This window comes from Pleurodeles waltl, chromosome 9 (assembly GCF_031143425.1).
Source record: "Pleurodeles waltl isolate 20211129_DDA chromosome 9, aPleWal1.hap1.20221129, whole genome shotgun sequence".
Taxonomy (NCBI): Eukaryota; Metazoa; Chordata; class Amphibia; order Caudata; family Salamandridae; genus Pleurodeles; species Pleurodeles waltl.
Genome location: NC_090448.1, coordinates 786,380,757 through 786,397,815, shown reverse-complemented (window position 1 = coordinate 786,397,815; position 17,059 = coordinate 786,380,757).

Genomic DNA, 17,059 nt, shown 5'->3' with positions numbered 1-17,059 from the left:
ATAAAGCAACACCTGAACTTCCACCAACCATCCAGAAACCTTTGCTTTGTCTCCCTCACCCTTACTCTGACTCTGCGCATCCACTGTAGCCACTGCGGAGGCTGATTCTTCTCCTACCTTGCCGCCAAGTCCTGGACTGCCCTCCCTCTCCACCTCCGAACTTCACCCTTGCTGACAGACTTCAGGAAGAGACTTAAGACCTAGCTTTTTGACTAAAGCCCAACAGCCCAGCACCTGGATACCCTCATGGGTGATGTGTTGAGCTATACAAATACTGACTGATTAACAAAGAGTGCCACCCGGCCTATACAATACATAGTATTGTACCTCCACCCCGAGGGCCGGGCACGACATAAGGGGATAAAGGGCAGAGTGGCTGCTCAAGGCCACTCCGTGATATGCACCAGTATACTGGTGTGTGCAACCATTATGTTTAGCTCTGCCGCAGTGCCTAGGCGAGACCGAGGTCTGCGGATGTCACAATCTCCAGATGAAGCTCATGTAAATCTTATGTTAATCGAATTCTGAATCCACATGTTGTATTTGAGACTGACCCTCTCTTTGTGGTGCTCTATAATACTAGCTTTACTATTAACTTTCTGCCTTTCCTTTCCTTGTGATTACTTTACATATTCTCCTTCCTGGGGCCCGGCAGACGTTACACTCACTCTCTATTGCTATTGGTGCTCTTAATGGCTCTGTACACAGTGACTCTCGTGGCATGGCATTGTCTCTTAAAAAGTCTTGCTGAACTGTCTCCCTGTGCCAGTGCTAGTTGCTTTGTCTAGCAGAAACAGAAAAGGATCATTCCGTGAAGTTGTGTTTTGTTATCTCTCCCATACCCAGGCTGCACAGTCTGGCATCCCTGAGTATCACTCTGTCACAGAAAACAATGCTGGCTTCTCTGAACTTTTAGCCAGTGGTCTGAATGGAAAGTGCAAAGGAGAAGCATCTGCGTTGGAGAGAAATTAGGTACAGTTGAAACAAATTCAAAGTTAGGCGTGTAGTACATTTTGCTACTGGTGCTATTGTGTTGATAAATGCCAGAGTCCTGTGTAATCCCAAAGGGATGGATAAACTGGCTCATGTTGTTTCCTTGTTCATTGCAACTCATGATGCATGTTCGCTCCCCACCACTTAAAAAATTCACCAGCAGCCGCTACGCAGGGGCGGCTCCTCCGCTAGGGCAGAGGATCATCACCCCCCCACCAGCAGCCGCAGCTGCAAACCCTTAATACAAAACAATAATAAACTGTGGTTGTTACCATTTTGTATTAAAAGGGGCGGGCCCAGGGACTGTGACGAGCACTATGGGGAGTGCACTGTGCACTCCCTTCTGAGCGCATGTGTGTTTGGCTGGCTGTCTCGGGCTGGCCAAACACACATGCGCTGTGTGGTCCCTCCAGCCTGGCACTGTGTTGCCGGGCTGGAGAGAGTATGCACAGGCTCCCAGTCTGCCTGGGAGGGCACTGGCTGGGTGCTCCCGGCCAATCCTAATGCTTCTTAAAGCAGCATCAGGATTCGCTACAGGGCAGGCTGAGAGCCTGTGACTACAGTTGACTCAATAACGAAGGAGCGGAGCAGCGCGGTGCAGAATTAAGATACTTTTTTTTTGTATTATTTTATTTTATTTCTCCCCCTCCCCTCGCCATGTGCCGCGCCACCCCGCCCTTTTTCCCTCTCACAAGCCGCCACTGTCAGAGAGGTGCACGTGTAAAGAGACCTTGCCGTGATGAAGAAACATGGGATTTTTCATCTTCAGGTAACTGCATTAAAAATAACACACACATTAACTGAAACTCTGAGTAGGGGAGAAGAAAGTTACCAGGACAGATAGAAATCAAAGCTATTCTGTTGAATAGTGGAGAAGCTGATTTATTCATACAGATTGGAGACAGAATTGTCCAACTTGTCATACGTTCTGTGTATGGAGGATTGGTGAGGAAGGGGACTACCCCATCCCTTCTGACAGTGCAAGGAAAGGGAAGTTCAGCAGATAAAAACCTCAGTGCTAAGGTGCGGGTTGAATCCCCAAATGGCCCTCCAGACCCTGCAGAAATTATAGCAAAGGGCCCTAATAATGCCCTGCTGATTGTAAAACAAGGAAAGGAAATATGGGAGCACATTTCAGATGACAAATGTTATTTGCAAAAAAAATCATACTTGTTTCTTTTACAGATTTTACTGTGTCTTGCCACTGACCATGAGTGTGCTGTGTGGTCTCCCTTCGGGGCGTTTGCGTGTGGGGTCGGGGAGGGACAGCACCCCCAACTTGAACCTGATTGTTCACCATTATGCAACGCTCCTGCTGCTTTTAAAGTACAAAACCTATGGATCCATTTAGCGCTAATTGTGCTTCACAGATCAAAGTTCTGCATGGGAACAATGCAGAGTACCATGGATGTTCTGTCAACCTGTTTGATTACATTTTTCCTTGAACTAACTCATGGCTTGTTTTCATCTGATGACTGCTGCCAGTCTCATTAAGTATGTTTAAATTGCTAGTTGGCTGACTATTCTCGTATGGGAACACTTATATTCCAGCAAACATTACAGGTAGACCGTGTACCTTTACATGATTAGAACTCATGATGTTTCCATCTAATTCTATACCAACTTGCTATCCTGTAGACACTGTTTAATCAGTTATTATCCCAAACAGAATATATACGCTTCAGTCTTTTCATTGTAGGTGTGTCTGGTTTAACAGTTTATAAGATCAATGCATTATTCCACTTTCACTGGGCAACCCTGATTTGCTTGTAATGTTTTCTTTTTTATTTAAAGAAAAAGAATAAGAGAGACGTTGATTTTCAATCTGTAGTTTAAACAAAGTCATTAATCAAAGGGCGGAATGTAGTGAAATATGTGTTTTTGACCACTGACTTTGTGTTGCACCTCTTTGCACCTGGATTAACGGTCCAGTGTTTACCAGTTACAGACTACATTTTGTATTCAGTTTAGCCTTAGATTCATTCTGCTTATTGACTTTATCGTAGCATTATACACTGCCATGTTAAAGGCCGGTTGTAATTTTCCACATTGTAAACTGTGCATTCTTTCTTATTTCCGTGCTTTTTCTCACCAAGGGCTTTGGTTGATAAGGATGTACTTAGATGGCAGGGAACGGCCTTGTTTTGATTTGTCATCTTGGGATTGTGGCCAAACCCCAACGTGTTATTTTCAAAGCATACCCAAACTAGTCAGAATGTTTGAATTGCGAAATGAGGTTTTTTTGTCCAGAAAGCTCCTTTTGGTTTTTTAAGATATAAAAAGATCCAGTGTGACAGTGAGAGAGCGAGAGGCCTCAATCTGTCATGACTTACGGGCTGCTTTAACCTGGAATCTGCTAAACGAGTGGTGAGGTTCTTGTTCCTGAATATTCGGCCTTGGCCCAGTTGGGGTGACTCCTTCTGGTAGCCACGGTGCTGCAGGCGATAGGAACGCCAAGGACAGGCCGTGTCCTACAGAATTAGTGCCAGAGGGAAAAACCCCTAAAAAGGGGAAAAAACTCCAAAAAGGAAAATTTCCTGGAACAGGAGAAAAAGTCAAAAGTAATACAGGCTCCAAAAAGAACAGGAAAAAAGCACTGGAACTGACGTAAACCAATGGCAGACACAAGGAAGAAGGAGCAAAGACACTATCCAAACAGAAAGTGTTGCAGCGCAAGGAGAGACAGAATCACAGCCCTTAAATACCCAAAAGCAGGAAGCGACCAACAGGAAGTGCAAGGACACCATATGAGATAGGAAAAAAACCACATAGAAAGTAATGGACAAGTAGACATAGAAAGTAGGGACGAAGGCATGCTGGGAAGGGAAGGGAATAATGAGAAAGAAGAAAAAACATAAAGGGAGGCACAATAAGGGCGAAAGAAAGAAAAGGACATAATAGCAGGTGAGTGCGGGAAGGGTTAAACATGCCCGAATGTGTGCCGCACGGTAGAGAAACGAGGCCCCATGCCCAGTTTGGGGCCTCGTAAGCAGCACGAGAGGCTGGGGTGCAGTGAGTCTGTGTGCCGCCCACCGCGGCCCGAGCCGAATGTTCGGCTCGCGCCGCGTGCCGCGCCTCAACAGTAGGTCCCCCCCGAAGACCCAGGTTTGTGCAGAAACAAACGGTGAAAGTGACGAATTAGAAGAGGGGCGTAAACATCCTCCCAAGAGCATTCACTAAGGGGGTAACCCTTCCAATGAATCAGATACTGAAGACGGTTGCGAAAAACACGAGAGTCACAAATGTCTTGTACTTCATATTCTGGTACATCATTCACCAACAAGGGAGGAGGACAAGGAAACTGTCGAGAGAAAGGATCAGGCACATTGGGTTTGAGCTGGGAAACATGAAAGACTGGATGGATTTTCCAGGTACGAGGTAAATGAAGACGGACAGTGACAGGATTAATCAGCTGAAGAATACGGAAAGGACCGTAGTAACGAGGTGTAAACTTGTTCTGAGACAGACGTAAAGGCAGAAATTTTAAAGAAAGCCAGACTCTATCCTGGATGTGATTTACTGGAGCATCCCTGAGCTTCTTATCTGCCATTCTCTTCATGTATCTCTTAGTGTTTAGCAAATGAGATCGAATCAATCTATGGATCTTCAGAAGTCGCTTAGAAAAGGAGGTAACAGCAGGAAGAGAAGAGGTAGACTGATGAGTAGTAGGAAAAGAGGTAGGATGAATGATAACCATAGGAACAGAAAAAAGGGGTGACCTTGGAGGCACTATGGACAGTGTTATTGTAAGAGAATTCAGCGATAGGAAGGTAAGTGGCCCAGTTACTCTGGGTAAAATCACAAAAGCAGCGAAGGTACTGCTCTAGTCCTTGGTTGAGACGTTCGGTTTGCCCTTTGGTTTGGGGATGGAAACCAGATGATAATGCTATATTGATGTTCAAAGTCTTACAAAATGTTTCCAAAACCGGGAGATGTACTGAGGTCCCCTGTCTGATACTATGTTGTGTGGGAGTCCATGGAGATGAAATATATGATGGATAAATATTTGACTTAGTTCTTGTGAGGTAGGTAATTTCTTCAGAGCCGTGAAGTGGGCCATCTTAGTAAAGGAATCTATTGTGACCATGATGACCCGGTTTCCTGCTGATGGAGGTAGTGAACACATAAAATCAGTAGAAATGGTGTGCCAGGGAGCAGGTGGAACAGGCAATGGTTGTAATAATCCCGCAGGTCTGGTACGGGGTATCTTTACTTGGGCCCAATGGGAGAGGCCTGAACATATTTTTCGACATCCGATTTCCAGGTAGGCCACCAGAAAGATCGCAAGAGTAATTCTTGCGTGGCCTTGATGCCTCTATGAACAGCAACCAGAGAATCAGGGCACATCTGAAGCGCCTTTTCTCTTACTCCGCTAGTGGGGAGGAACAACAGGTTCCTATAGTAGTAATACCCCTGCTGTTTACTTATTAGGGATTTTAATTCCTCTAGCTCTTGTGCAGGAAGGTTGGAATATTCCAGTTGTACCTCATCCAGGAATGACCGAGCTACACCGATGATCTTGCTGGGCTCAAGTAGGTATTGTGATGAGGTAGTTGTGCAATCTGGATAGCGGCGAGACAGAGCATCGGCCAGTATATTTTGGAATCGAGGAATGTAGGTGACATAGAAGTCATACTGACTGAAGAAAAAGGCCCAACGAGCCTGACGACTGTTCTGGCATTGAAAGTTATGTAAACATTGTAGATTACGATGGTCCGTTCTCACCTCGAAGGGCTCTTTTGAACCCATCAGGAATTGTCTCCACTCTTGGCAGGCAGTCTTCAAGGCTAATAATTCCCTTTCCAATACTGAGTAATGTTGTTCTGACACAGAGAGCACATGAGACAAATAGAACACAGGATGATCTAGACCATCATTATCTTGTTGTTGGAGTAAGACAGCTCCGATGGCTCTTTCGGAAGCATCAGTAACGACAATAAATTGTTTACTGGTATCTGGATGTCTTAGTATTGGTGCTTGAGTGAAGGCCTTCTTTAGACTTTGAAAAGCTGTTTCAGCCGCCCTTGTCCAGACAAATCCTTTACTTAAATTCTCCTTCTTTAATGTTTGCGTAATGTGGCTGGTCTGTTCTGCAAAGTCAAAAATAAACCGTCGATAAAAGTTGGCCAGTCCTAGAAAACATTGAGTTTCTTTAATGGAGGAAGGGGAAGGCCAGTCTAGGATGGCTTGTACCTTTTCCGGATCCATAGCTATTCCGGTGGGACTAAGGTGATAACCCAAATATTTGACTTCGGTCTTATCAAACTCACATTTCTCTGGTTTACAGGACAGTTGATGTTGCCTGAGTCTTTGGAGGACCTGTTTCACATGTGTAGCATGAAGTTCAGGACGTCTAGAATAGATAAGAATATCGTCTAAGTAGATTACTACAGTATGGTTCAAGAGATCAGAAAACAGAGTCCATAACTCTTTGGAAAATTGCGGGGGCATTAGTGAGACCAAAAGGCATGACTCTGTATTCATAATGACCAAATGGGGTTCGAAAGGCAGTCTTCCACTCACCTCCTTCTTTGATGCCCAAAAGGTGGTAAATTCCACGTAGATCTAACTTGGTAAATCGTTGAGCCCATCTGACTGCCTCCAGAATATCCTTGATGAGAGGTAAAGGATAATGGTCTTTTATAGTGATCTTATTTAAACCACGAAAATCCAGAGAGGGATGAAGATCTTTAGTCTTCTTGGGTACAAAAGAGAGAGGAGCCCCTGCCGGAGAGGATGATGGCACAATCAGACCACTGTGCAGATTTTCATGCAGATAATCCTTGAGAACTTCCTTTTCCGGTTCTGTGAGAGAATACATTCTCCCAAAGGGAACGATCGTCCCAGGTTCCAGGGGAATAGTACAGTCATACTCCCAATGTGGGGGTAAAACAGGTCTAGATGGTTTTTGGAATACGTCCTGAAATTCTAGATAGTGATCGGGAACTCCTTGGACTGTACTGATGGAACAACCGGTAGTAAGTTCAGTAGGCATCAACTTCTTGGGTGACCAATACGTGTCTGAAGCAAAACAATTTTCATGACAAAACTGTGAGGCAAGGAAATAGTCCTGGATTCTCAATTTACATAAGGATTATGTCTTATGAACCACGGAATTTCTAAGATGATAGTATGATTGGGAGAAGATATTAGGTCAAATGAGATGTTTTCTTGGTGGTTCCCAAATTGTAAACTTAGAATCGGGGTGGTTGTATCGACTGGACCAGAGGAGATTAAGGACCCATCCTCTGTGTGTACTTGTTCCGGGACTTCCTTGGGTCGTGTTGGTATTTGTTGTGTTGTGGCCCAAGATTTATCCATATAAATGCCACTAGCACCACAATCAAATAAGGCCATTGATCTTTCTTCGCGACCGTCAGGTAACAGCACAGTCACAGGAAGCATAAACAAAGTAGTGGCATGGTCCTTGAAGGAACTAATGGAAGGTATAGTAGATGATCCCGTCCCCTCCCTTCTTACAGAGGACGGGAAGTGGCATTTCCCGATGGCCTGAGAGGACGAACGGGGCAGGTGCGAAGCATATGACCGGCAGCACCACAATACCGACACAATCCTTTCTTACGTCTTTCTTCCCGCTCACTGACGGAAAGTGGGCTACGAGTAGTATCCACCTGCATATGTTCACCTTCGGTTTCTCTGACCAGAGGGCGAGGTTCCTCTGGATGGTGCAAAAAGACACGTGAGGTATTTAGCTGGGAAGGTCCTCTGTTCTTTCTTTTCGCCAAACTTCATTCTTGGAGACGATATTCGATGCAAAGAGCTAGATCCATCAGACCGCGAAGATCTTCAACTTGGGTGGAGTGCACTAACTCGTCTTTGATCTCCTCCTTTAGCCCTCTATGGAATAGAGTAACCAGAGTTCGTTCCACCCAGGTTGTCTCGGCCGCAAGCTGTCGAAAGCTGGTAATATATTGGAGGACATCTTGAGAGCCTTGTTGGATGTCACACAGTGCTTCTTCAGCAGAGGCCTCCAATCTTGGACGACTAAACATCTGTTTGAACCGGTTCACGAAGGCTGGATAATCAGACAATATAGGGTCATTGGATGATACCATCGAAGTTGCCCAGGCCAAGGCAGGACCGGATAGAGCACTGATAAGATAACACACCTTTGTCTTGTCGTGGGAGAACTGTGTGGTTCGGAAGGCAAAATAAACAGTTAATGAATCTAGGAACTCTCGCAGTTTTGTTGGTTTGCCGGAGTAACGAGGAGTTGAGGTGGAGATGGTTGGAACATCGGTACTGCGGAAAGCCAAAGCCTGTAGTAAAGCAGCATTCTCATTGCGTAGTTGTTGCAGTTCCTGAGCCTGCTGCTGAATAGTTTCCAGAAGGGACTGATCAGGATCTGCAGCAGCCGCCACTGTATCATCCATGATGTTAGACGAAGTCGGGTGTATTGGGAGCTGCAATCTGTCACAACTTACGCGCTGCTTTAACCTGGAATCCGCTGAACGAGTGGCGAGGTTCTTGTTCCTGAATGTTCGGCCTTGTCCCAGGTAGGGGCGACACATTCTGGTAGCCATATTGCTGCAGGTAATAGGAATGCCAAGGATAGGCTGTGTCCTACAGAATTAGTGCCAGAGGGAAAAACCCCTAAAAAGGGGAAAAACCTCCAAAAAGGAAAATTTCCTGGAACAGGAGCAAAAGTCAAAAGTAATACAAGCTCCAAAAAGAACAGGAAAAAAGCACTGGAACTGACGTAAACCAATGGCAGACACAAGGAAGAAGGAGTGAAGACACCATCCAAACAGAAAGTGTTGCAGCGCAAGGAGAGACAGAATCACAACCCTTAGATACCCAAAAACAGGAAGCGACCAACAGGAAGTGCAAGGACACCATATGAGATAGGGAAAACCACATAGAAAGTAATGGACAAGTAGCCATAGAAAGTAGGGACCAAGGCATGCTGGGAAGAGAAGGGAATAATGGGAAAGAAGAAAAAACATAAAGGGAGGCACAATAAGGGCGACAGAAAGAAAAGGACATAATAGCAGGTGAGTGGGGGAAGGGTTAAACATGCCCGAATGTGTGCCGCGCGGTAGAGAAACGAGGCCCCATGCCCAATTTGGGGCCTCGTAAACAGCACGAGAGGCTGGGGGCGCGACATGTCTGTGTGCCGCGTGCCGCGGCGCAACACAATCAGTATTATAGACATCGGATGACTGATAACTTTCCCGTGAGAGTAGAGATCTCTTTCTCTTTCACAGTCGAACGGGGTCATCGTCTTATTGACATGAGAAAGATGAAGAACCTGGCAGGCCGCACTGTGATGCATTTTTAATTCATTATTTGCTTTGCATTATTATAATATATAAATACATATATTTGCTGTGTATACTGCAGTGGAGAATCATTTTGGTATATTTTTCTTTCATTTACTATTTTTAAACGTGTGCTTTCAACATGCTGATCTCCTTTTAGGAACCTAATGGTTGAAATAATAAATGTCTTCCAGAGATTTTTGTCAGCTCGGTCATTAGTGAAAAGCAAAACATTTTGGCGTAGATCAGACAGTCTAAAAAGAGAGTTTGGAGTTTGAGACTGCACAATTTAAGAGTGTAAATATGTTTTTATCCAGAGAGAGAAAGGAAGCACCACAAACCATGTTTAAAAATGCATGTGAAATTAAAATGCCTTAAGATGTCTTGGCAAATGTGTTTTCTTGTTTATCAGGACTTTCTAAGTTATGGGATGGGTGCTTGGATAAAACTAACTTATTGAAAGTTTTTTCATGTTTAGAAAAGGTGCTTTTTGAACGGAATGATTTCCCTTTTGCTCTTTACAGGAGGGTTTGGATACTTGTCTGCTTTCAGATAAATGCATGAGAGATGTAAACAGTTAGAATATGAAAATAAGAAATTAAGAGAGCAATTTAGTCAAAAACAGTTATTGCAAGATAAAGCTGAAATCTACCAAGCTGTTACAGGGAATCTGACTTTTCACATTCCAGTAATGAGGAGGTTAAAAAAGGTGGGGCCAGTGGGAGCTACATGAGCAGAACGTAGTTTGTGCACGAAAAATATATAGAAGCCCACAGTTTTTGGCAGGAGTTGAAATGCATTCTTTAAAAGATTACAACCAGCAAGAAGCTCGGGATGTTAAATATATATTCAGACAGCTTTTGCAGAGTACGATGTGTACAATTAATTCAGACAAGACACACGGACTGTTGCAAAATGTGCAGTTTCTAGGAATTCAGTGTAATTCAGAACATAGAGAGATGTTGTTACAGGTAAAACAAAAGATTTTGGAGTCTGCTACTCCTCGCACTAAGCAAGCGACACAGAGTTTCATGGGATTGTTTGATTTTTGGAAACAGCATAACCCTCATCTGAGTAAAATCTTAACCATTTGGTACAAAGTAACTAGGAAAAATACATGAGTTTGAATGGGGTGAAGACCAGCTGTGAGCTTTTGATTTGGCAAATGAAATAATTCAACCAACTTTAGACTTGTGGCCAGTGCAAGAGGGAGACATTGAGTTACATGTAACTGTTCAGGGACAATATGCAAATTGGAATGTGTGGCAGAAAAAGGGGAGGACGAGGGTGCCCCTGTGGTTTTGGACTAGAAAAATACCTGACTCTGTGGCGCGCTATACTCCTTTTGAAAAACAGCTTTTGACCTGTTATTGGGCTCTAGTGAATACTGAGCCAGTAACACTAGGTCATAATGTAATTCTGAGATCTGAAATACCAATCGTGCAGTGGGTGATGAGTTCACCTAAATCTCACCGTAGAGGACATGCACAAGAGGCTAGTATCATATGCTGGAAATGGTACATACAAGACAGGGCTCGAGTAAGACTGGCAGGTCAACCACTAGAAAGTTGCAATGGCAGAAAGGTACCCTTTAACTGTGCACAAAGCTAGACTTTGCATACAATAGAACACCAGATAAAGGTGCATCCAGAGGATCAACAGATTTAATAGTGCACCAAACCACAACAGTATCCCATTGACAGGCGCAAATCATTTTGATAGAGGGACGCCTGCTGTCAGAATGACATTGCATACTTTGGGAGGGAGATCAAACATCCCTCAACTGTAACCGTTCAATCTTCATGTATGCAGAACAAGAATATGCAGGTTGGGGTGCAAGACCCTGTCTAGTTGCTGCAACAGGAGATACTCTAGAAGGGGCTGCCTGATCGGAGTACAAATGATCATGCTCAGGAGTTTGGGATACCAGACTCCCCTTGCCCAATCCGGGGTTACTAATTTGGCTTCGGCCCAGTCATTCTTGATCCTCTTGAGAACTCTCCAGAAAGGAGTGGTGTCAGCTGAAAGGCGTACCGGAGTCCTGAGCTCCACTCAGGACAAAATGTATCATGGAGCAAGAGATGCCTTGGAAACTCCAGCATGCGCTCTCGGCGGTGGAGAACAAATCTAACCAAGTATTGTCCCATTCTCTGTAGAGACCTTTCACCACCTCTGGATGGAGACCCCATTTGTGATCTACAAGGCATTAATAGCTGAGTTTGTCTATTCCTGTGTTTAGCGAGCCCACCACATGTTGAACCATCAGGAAAATACCCTGACATTCCAGCCATGCTCAGAGATGCAGGGCCTCTTGACACAAGGACTACAACCCCCCCCCCCGCTGCCCTGTCTGTTGCAATACCAAATGGTGGTGGTGTTGCCTATGAACACTTGAACCAGCCTTCCTTTGATGGAAGGAAGAAGAGTTTTCAGTGCTAGGTGAATTACTCTCAGTTCCAATAGGTTGATGTGGTGCTCAGATTATGCTGGAGATCAAAGTTATCTGCTTTCAACCTCTCCCATTTAGCTGCCTCCACCCCGAAGTGACACATCTGTCACTATTGTGAGTTCTGGATGTGGCAGAGAGAGGGGTCTGCTGCTGAGCCACCACTGCAGATCCTTGGCAGTTCCCTTCGATATCTGGACCAGGTTGGAGCGATTACCCTGATGCTGTGCCCACTAGAACTTCAGATCTCAATGTAGAGTCCACATATGCCAACGGACATGTTTTACCAACAGGCTGCAGGAGGCCATGAAACTCAGCAGCCTCATAATCAATCTCAGCACAATCCAGGAAAAGGCTGAAACCTCAGAATCATAGCTATTATTCTGGACTCACTGTTCCAGAGGATACGTCCGAAACTGCACTTTATATATATAGATATACTGAGAAAAGGAGGAAATTAAAAGGCCATCAATTTTCTTTTTCAAATATTTCCAGTGCATTTTCATCCACAGTTTTCTACGCACTGACTAAAACTTTCAAGAAAATAGGCGTACAATGTTTAGCTTGGAATATTTGATTAGGCTCACAGTGCCTTCAAGAACCTAGCTGAATCAATTCAGTATCCTGAGAGCAGTGTTACACAATCAGTTGTAAATAAGAGAAGGAAGAACGTTGATGGCCTTTAAATGATTCTGTTGAAGACCAATTTTGCAGAAATGCCAGGATCTCTCTTGATTATTAGCACCACCCCCATGAGCAGAGGCACTGGCAAAATCATTTGGTTTATGTGCCATGAGCAGGAAGATTGAGAAGGAACATAAGGTGGGAGAGATAAAATGTTATTGTTGTGTTCTGAAAGAATGAAAGAGTAAAATTTTTCACAAACTCTTGCAATCTGACTATCTGCTTTATGAAGGCTTCTAAAGACGTTGGTCTAGATTGTGAAGGGATTGTAGGACTTGCAATACCAGACATTTTACTTGACTGATGATGCGATGAGTATGACACCTTCCCACTTCCCCCAACATTATTGTGCAACCAAACAGTCCTGCCCAGTTCTGAGACGTTCCTCTTAGTTCAGTTTAATAAAGTCATAATAGAGAGGTACATTCCATTTACTATCTACTCCTTACAAGATGCCTTGGTACTGACAGTGATTAAGGTACACTTAGCCAATGGCAGAAATACCATCTGATTGAGTCTACTAGCCAGCCCCCTGAGCAAATCTAAAAGGCCCCAGAAAACTGTAGGCATGGTAACAAAAGAGAAGTTACTGTTAGACAATGTAACAGTATGTGAAATAAATAAGGGCTTTCGCTGGCAGTGGTAGCCAACTGATCACTGGCTTATATTTCTTTCAAATCACTATCAACAAAAATCAAATTCTCAAATACCAGCTCAGGGATTGCCTTCAGAGAAATAGCAAAATTGGAATTGAAAAGAATTGCAGCACTGAACTATTAAGCAAGTTCAAGTGCCATATTGAAGTTCTTTTTGAAACTATGGTCTAGTCTTTGCTGATGCTGTGCATGTTACCTTAAAGGCTCTCGGGAATGTGAACATAAAGCTTCTTAAATTCTCCATTTCTCCAATGAGTTTGTTTTGCAGTGTGAATACATTAAGGGTGATTAATTTCAGATGCTTGACTTCAAGAGTTTCAAAGCTCAAGTAAGAAGATTTGGACAGGGTCTACTTTTTCCTTTGGATTACAAGTTTTCAATTGCTTAACTAAAAAAGAGTTTGCAAAGGTCACCTTTGTATTTATGAGTTTTGTTCTGCCTGACTTGAGAAGTTCACGTAAGTTGAAAGAATTTCAATAGAGTTATGCAGAAGCTGGTAATGTGAAATGGAAAAATAACTTTGAATGCTTTGTTTTCTTCTTTGTCCGATGGAAACAATTCTTGAGCATATTCTTTATTTTAGAGATTGCTTAAAAGTGTGTCATTATTTATTTGCAAGTGAATACAACTTGGGACAGTTTAATTTCCTGTATGTTTATTTTTTGAATGCCTGGGAAGCCACTGAAGTATATTTGTGTTGGACATACAAATCTGGCTTTCATAAAAAAGTAAAGATGGCACTGAAGGGAAAATTGTCAATGTGCAATTGCAACACCCGTTCTTTCTTTCGTTTGTTCTATGCAAATGTATTTTTGTTTTAAAACAGAAAGTTACTGGAAATAATATATATGTGTTGTAACAGATTGCAGGCAGCCAAGAAAGTTCATATAGCATAAAGGTTAGTGGCAAGAGTCTTTGTGTGTATAACATTGACGCTTCTACTATATTTGAAGTAATTGATATGATTCTACTTACTTAGGTAATCAACCCTTGCCTAGTGCTACAGTGAACAACTGGCTGCTGTATCACTTCCCATCCCCTTTTCCCCATCGTCCTCCTTTACTCAAGTCTAGCCGAGGGTAGAAGTGTCAGAGGGGCAAGGAGTGAAATATTCTACATTCACCCATGGTCCCCCTGCGATGGAGCCCAGGTATTTGTTTGAATTCTTGACATGTAGCCCTTGATCTGCATCTTCAAAACTTTAGCCAAGCTCAAGGATTCTTGCAAGAGGTGGAGAAGAGACTGTGAAATTGCCAACTGTATTTTAAAACAATTTGTGAGAGAAAGAGCTTTAATTCAAAACAAAAGTAAATTTAAAAATAATAAACATTTATTATATAAATGCACTAAAACACCAGAGAACAAAACAGGAAAAGTAAGGGTAAAAATAACTTCATCTTATAATCACAAATGGATCCAAATAAAAAATAGAAAAATAGTTCAATTGATTTTAAAAAGGCGTTTGTTGTCGTGCTAAGCAGACAAAAAGGTAGTAGAGGAAAACCCATCCAATAGAGTTTATATCTAGGTGTACATGACATAGTAGACATGAAAAATATTTTGTGTTAAGAAGAAATGTAATTGGAAACATTATTTGTTACTTTTGGAATAAGTCTTGAAAACAACTGAAAATCAAGTAGTTGAAAAAATACAGAAACAATGTATCTTTGAGTTAATGATTGAAAGAAGTGAAAAACTATGACAGGCATTTTTATTAGGAGTGAGATTGGTAATACTTGTAATATATCTAAGTGGAACTTGCATTTATTTGTGCTCTTGGGGTAAAGGTCCTAAAATGCAGTTGCATAAACATTTAACAAACAACACATTCATTTGAAATATTAGGTTGGAAGTATCAAAACACATTAAACATGTTTATAAGAAAACACCTTAGCTACTTGTTTTCCACATTCAAGTGTAGAAGAGTCAAGACTGGCTTTTAGCTTCTCTTAAATGAACATATTTTTCTGTGATTTAATCTACTGTTACTACATGTTGGTACCACCACATTTCTCTGATTCAATTAGATGCAATAAACATGCATAAACATGTGGAAATCAAACAACTGCAAATTGCCCATTCTGGCCTTTCTTAATGTCAGCCTAAGTCCCCGCCAGCCAGCAGCGTCCACTGGTAAAAGGTGTTTAGACATGCCCAGTGGGCTGGGTTAGCTTGCAGCAAAAGTGTAAACCGCTAAAGAAGTTACTTTCAGATGCTTTCACAATCTGTGCGATTAACTTCTTTAGCCTCCAGGGTGATCTGCAGGTCCATGCCCTCAGAAAGACCAGCAGTACAAGAGCAAGGCCAGTCAACAGTAGATGCTTTAAGGGCTAAGTAATATTCCAGAGACCTACACCTTTTACGGAGATCAAACAAATTCATGTCAGGTTTCGATTGACATTGCCACCAAATCACCTGCATAATGCCTGACCTTTCATAAAAGTGGGTACACCATTTTCCAGCTCCTGCTGTGTCCATGGCATAGTGCTCAGAGGCTATAGGGAAAAACTTTGAGGATATCTTCTGGTGACATCCTCATATTCGCATATTTCTGTTGGTTGCAGAGGTTAAATTGGGTGGGAACTAATGAGATACATGTTCCCGTACTTTTTTATGAATTCTGAACGACAGCAGATTCAAGCAGTTCCAGATTGGTAGCCTGTGCACAGCTGGCAAAATGAGCTCCTGTGTCTTTTTAGATCAAATATGCTTCTATTGAGGATATTATCACAGGAGGGGTGGGGCTGCAGAGAGTTCTTATCCTGTGGCCCAAGCCTCTGAGTGCCCTCTTTGTACTGACCATTAGTATTCTGAAGCCATATTTGCCCTTAAATGGCAATCTCTACCATTACTTCTAGTCACCTTTGATTTCTTCCCAGAATGTGGACTACCAATGACAAAGACAGTGACTGTTTGTTTCATGCTCAATATCCACTTAAGTTGTAGAAGTCTCCATTTTATGTGATACCCTATTCCAGTTTTGGGCTTCTTGCCAAGAGCACTTCCATCGTGGAATGTGTACTGTTTGTGTTTTATACACTATAGCTGTCATTCGGTAAATGTACAATCATGCTTATAGCTCTTTCTGCAACACAGTCCACATGACCCTGCCCTCAATGTTGTCACAATTCCTACCCTTGAGCTTTGTTTTATACATCCCAATTTCCCAGTTCTTAATTTATAAAAAAAAAAAAAATAAGGGCCTCATTTACTAGACAGTGGCACAGCATAACACTGTGCCAAATTTGGTAGCGCTGCACTGCGTCACTACAGAAATGCAGGGATGCACTGTATTTACAGCAATATGGCACACCGCTGTGTTTTCCCTAGAGCTGGGACTAAATTTAGAGGAAAGCACCATCAATTAATAATGGCAATTTGTCAGAATGCACCACAAACTGAAGTAGCAAATCGTTATTATTTAATTATTGTTTATGTGCAGGAAGGGACACCTTGTTGCGCCATGCTAACACCACCCCTGTGGTGGTGTTAGTTTTTTGAGCTGCCCCAGGTTTACGATTTCTCGTAAATCTGGGGCAGTGTTAAAATGCAATGGCTGTTGCAGTGGAACGTCCACAGCAACACCCATTGCACACCCCTTTCATGCTAAGTGATGTGTGTAAAGGGCCCGTATTTAGAAGGTGGCGTTCAGCCACAAAAAGTGGCTTAACACCGCCTTGCAAGTATGGCACAGGGCATTGTGTCATCTGAGCTTCGCTAAAAGGGATGCTCCTGTGGCATCATGAAGCGACCACAGCTTGCACTACATATTGCCACTGTCAGCGCTGCGAATGGCAGTACCTACACAACTCCCAACCGTCACACTGCTACAAGTGTGACAATCCAGTGTGTGAGAGGCCCCAAAGCTATTAGAATGGCTTGGGCGGCAGTTCTTAGTTGTTTACAATGTAAATTGAATTAGTAAACAACTGGTGCTCTGCTCATTTTCAAATTACAAAAATCAGTGCCATCATGTGGCAGTTGTCAAGTGCTGGTAA